The following is a 5,258-nucleotide window of genomic DNA, read 5'->3' on the forward strand; positions in this document are numbered from 1 at the left end:
GCCCTTCTTTCAATTTCCGCCTGAAGACATACCCAATCTAACTGCCTCTAGCTCAGGCCCAGAAGCAAGGATATGCATATTCTTGGTACCATTTGAAAGAAAACACTCTGAAGTTTGTGTAGATGTGAATTGAATGTAGGAGAATATAACACAATAGATCTGGTTTAGATAATACAATGAAAAAAACATATGTTTTTTCTTTTTATTGTTGTATCGTCATCTTTAAAATGAACAAGATAAAACAAACATTCAGATATGAATATGTGGACAATTTCAATGAAAAACATAAGAGGGCAACAGTACTTGTGCAAAGTTTCAGAATGATAACTTCAAAATGAGTTGCTACATGACATTTATCATGAAGTCACCCAGGTATCCCACACAAGTAGTCCAAATGTACCCAAGTGGCCAAATTGGTGAAGGTATACATTTTGAAACAAATAACTATATACAAAATACCAAAATGGTATTCTAACACACCCTCCCCAAAAAATGGAGGGGAAAAAATTTAGAAAAAAAATCTTGAAAAAAAAAAATACCTTTATAAAATGACATGGGTAACTATTTACACACTTTCAATATTTGGAAGACCCTCAGTCCTCTATCAAATCAAATCTATTTATATAGCCCTTCGTACATCAGCTAATATCTCAAAGTGCTGTACAGAACCCAGCCTAAAACTCAAACAGCAAGCAATGCAGGTGTAGAAGCATGGTGGCTAGGAAACTCCCTAGAAAGGCCAAAACCTAGGAAGAAACCTAGAGAGGAACCAGGCTATGAGGGGTGGCCAGTCCTCTTCTGGCTGTGCCGGGTGGAGATTATAACAGAACAGATTTTCAAACGTTCATAGATGCCACAGCAGGGTCAGACACTAATACTCACAGTGGTTGTACAGGGTGCAACAGGACAGCACCTCAAGAGTAAATATGAACAGTTTACCTCTAGATGGCCCGGGAGGTGTGGAGCCAGAGACAGCAGGGTCCAGCTGGATGAACCAGCTTCAGAGGGGGATGGACACGTTGGCACCGGGGGCTCCCATTCGGTGTCATTGTCACTGTGAAGAAAAATGTTCAGTTAGAATAGTTTCACATATGAGCCCTGTATCAACAGGTATAATAAACAGATATATAGAGTACAGGGAACATAAAGTGCTGTTCCATTTCACTTGGCCATTGTTGTGGGCCTGCCTCAAATAGGCTATTTCATGTGGGGGTGGGGTGGAGCGGCAGACACACGCATCTCAACCATGCTCCCTCTAATCTATAATATGTAGACTGAGTGTTGGAAGCATGCTCGCTGTGTTGAGATGTGTGGGTTTGCTGTTACATTCTACTCCATTCCATTTATTATATATATATATATATATACAGTGGGGAGAACAAGTATTTGATACACTGCCGATTTTGCAGGTTTTCCTACTTACAAAGCATGTAGAGGTCTGTAATTTTTATCATAGGTACACTTCAACTATGAGAGACGGAATCTAAAACAAAAATCCAGAAAATCACATTGTATGATTTTTAAGTATTAATTTGCATTTTATTGCATGACATAAGTATTTGATACATCAGAAAAGCAGAACTTAATATTTGGTACAGAAACCTTTGTTTGCAATTACAGAGATCATACGTTTCCTGTAGTTCTTGACTAGGTTTGCACACACTGCAGCAGGGATTTTGGCCCACTCCGCCTACAGATCTTCTCCAGATCCTTCAGGTTTCGGGGCTGTCGCTGGGCAATACGGACTTTCAGCTCCCCTCCAAAGATTTCTATTGGGTTCAGGTCTGGAGACTGGCTAGGCCACTCCAGGACCTTGAGATGCTTCTTACGGAGCCACTCCTTAGTTGCCATGGCTGTGTGCTTCGTGTCGTTGTCATGCTGGAAGACCCAGCCACGACCCATCTTCAATGCTCTTACTGAGGAAGGAGGTTGTTTGCCAAGATCTCGCGATACATGGCCCCATCCATCCTCCCCTCAATACGGTGCAGTCGTCCTGTCCCCTTTGCAGAAAAGCATCCCCAAAGAATGATGTTTCCACCTCCATGCTTCACGGTTGGGATGGTGTTCTTGGGGTTGTACTCATACTTCTTCTTCCTCCAAACACGGCGAGTGGAGTTAGACCAAAAAGCTCTATTTTTGTCTCATCAGACCACATGACCTTCTCCCATTCCTCCTCTGGATCATCCAGATGGTCATTGGCAAACTACACACACAAACATAGGCTATGGGTCATTCACATACATACAAACATACCCCCACCCACAATGTATAGCCAATGTGTACTTTACACATTTCATTACATTTTTATATATTGCAAATAAAATGTAAAAACAATCACAAATAATATTTGATATTATTAATTTCAAACAACGGCATTAGCATGAGAAGAACTTACCAGTCCAAAACAATGTCCTCTCCGTTCAAAAAATATGCTTCCATTTTGGAGTCATAGCAATGGTCGCTAACTGAGTCGTCTTCCAAAAGCAGATCTGTTTAACTTTCACCATCAATTTCCTCTATAATTTTGTCTACATTCGTATATCTAGTCTTAGACTTAGCTTTCCCTGACTTATTCGCCATGATGTTCGATATATAAAGCTGAAGATGCGCGTTACCGAAATAGTGCTGTGCGTAACAAGCTTGGCTCCTTCCAGTATGAATCTTCAATGGCGAAAGCCCGTCTTTACGCCGGAGTTTACTACATGGGTTGGTCTTCCAACACAGAAACATTACATATTGCCGTTTACCTCTGCTCATTGGCTATCTACCCAGCTAGATTTCAAGACGATCAGTGGTCATTGGGTTAAAATACAGTCAATCAACGAAACAGCGGTCATATAATTGGTGCACAATGAGGTCATTACTTGTTGTCTTCCTATCGGTTTCTTTCGGTCAATACGTCCCGCGAAATGACCCATCAAGTTTGGTTGTGTTACAAACAAACAGTTGATTGCAATGAAACCAAACATGACTGGATAAAGTCACGTTTAGTCTGTGTATTTACGTCGAATGTTTCATCAAAAATCTAATGACACGGAATTCACGACACCAGCGGTTCACAAACTGTTTCGTGTTAGGCTATAAAAATGGATTTAACCGAACAAAAGACCATTCATTGTGTAACAATGAGCCTTGGGATTGCAAACAGAGGAAAATCGTCAAAGGTAAACTATTTATTTTATTGCTATCTGTGATTTTGTTACGCCTGTGCTGGTTGAAATAGTATTTTGGTATGGGGCTCTGTCCTCAGATAATCGCAGAGTATTCTTTCGCAGTAAATCCTTTTTTAAATCTGACAACGCAGTTGGATTAGCAAGATTCTAGGCTTTTGAACCATGTGAGACACTTGTATTTTCAGGAATGTTTAATATGACTATTTATGTGGCGCTCACCGTATGTTGTCGAATTTAATCCCGCTACCAGRATCGGTAGCACAGAGAAGTTCATTTGCTTCCTCTGTAAACGGCGTAACGGCCATGTGGTTGTTGCTAAGAATCATTAGTAACGGTTGATAATATATAAAATATATATAGGCTAATTCAATTGTTATGGAGCAGAGCGCAGACCAAGCTGTAACAGGTTGAACCCAACACATGATGCAATATTTGGCCTTGTCATCATACAGTTCAATGGTTAGTACAGGCAATAGATGAGGGTATAGCCTGCTATTGTACACTATTCTCCCTATTATACACTGACCAAAAACATAAACGCAACATGCAAAAGATTTTACTGAGTTACAGTTCATATAAAATGAATTAGGCCCTAATCTATGGATTTCACATGACTGGGAATACAGATATGCATCTGTTGGTCAAAGATACCTTAAATAAAAGTAGGGGCGTGGATCAGAAAACCAGTCAGTATCTGGTGTGACCACCATTTGCCTCATGCAGCGTAACACATCTCCTTCCCATAGAGTTGATCAGGCTGTTGATTGTGGCCTGTGGAATGTTGTGCCATTCCTCTTCAATGACTGTGCAAATTGCTAGATATTGGCGGAAACTGGAACATGCTGTCATACACTTAGATCCAGAGTATCCCGAACATGCTCAATGGGTGACATGTCTGGTGAGTATGCAGGCCATGGAAAAACTGGGACATTTTCAGCTTCAAGGGAATTGTGTACAGATCCTTGCAACATGGGGCCGTGGATTATCATGCTGAAACATGAGGTGATGGCGGCGGATGAATGGCACGACAATGGGCCTCAGGATCTCGTCACAGTATCTCTGTGCATTTAAATTGCCATGGATAAAATGCAATTATGTTCGTTTTACGTAGCTTATGCCTGCCCATACCATAACCCCGACTTCCACCATGGGGCACTCTGTGCAAACCCACAGTTTCATCAGCTGTCCGGGTGGCTGGTCTCAGATGATCCCGCAGGTGAATATGTCAGATGTGAAGGTCCTGGGATGGCGTGGTTACACACAGCCTGCTGTTGTGATGCCGGTTGGATGTACTGCCAAATTCTCTAAAACGACGTTGGAGGCGGCTTATGTTAGAATAATTAACACATTCTCTGGCAACATTTCTGGTGGACATTCCTGAAGTCAGCATGCCAGTTGCATACTCCCTCAAAACTTGAGACATCTGTGGCTTTGTGTTTTGTGACAAAACTGCACATTTTAGTTGTGGCCTTGTATTGTCCCAAGCACAAGGTGCCCCTGTATAATGATCATGCTTTTTAATCAGCTTCTTGATATGCCACAGCTGTCAAGTGGATGGATTATCTTGGCAAAGGAGAACTGCTCACTAACAGGGATGTAAACAAATTTGTTCACCAATTTTGAGAGAGATAAGCTTTTTGGGGATCTTTTATTTCAGCTCATGAAACATGAGACCAACACTTTACATGTTGCATTTATATTTCTGTTTAGTATAATTCTATGTACACTTATTTTCAAATGTTACCATAGGTTGAAGAACTGATGGTGGTAATTTTCAGAATGAATCAAAACACAGTTTTCTTTCTTTCTTGTGTAAAGGCTCTGCAAATCTGTTTTAAATACTTTCCTAAACCTAAATAATCTACAACATCAAATAATGTTTAAATCTACCAATTGGTGGTAAAATGGAGACAAATATGCATATACAGTGCCTTCAGAAAGTATTCATACCCCTTGACTTATTCCACATTTTGTTCTTACAGCCTGAATTAAAAATGGTTTTAATGTATGTTTTCTCACCCAACTACACACAATACCACATAATGATAAAGAGAAAGCATGTTTTTAGAAATGTTAGCAAATTTA

The sequence above is a fragment of the Salvelinus sp. IW2-2015 genome, linkage group LG18 (assembly GCF_002910315.2).
Source record: "Salvelinus sp. IW2-2015 linkage group LG18, ASM291031v2, whole genome shotgun sequence".
NCBI lineage: Eukaryota > Metazoa > Chordata > Actinopteri > Salmoniformes > Salmonidae > Salvelinus > Salvelinus sp. IW2-2015.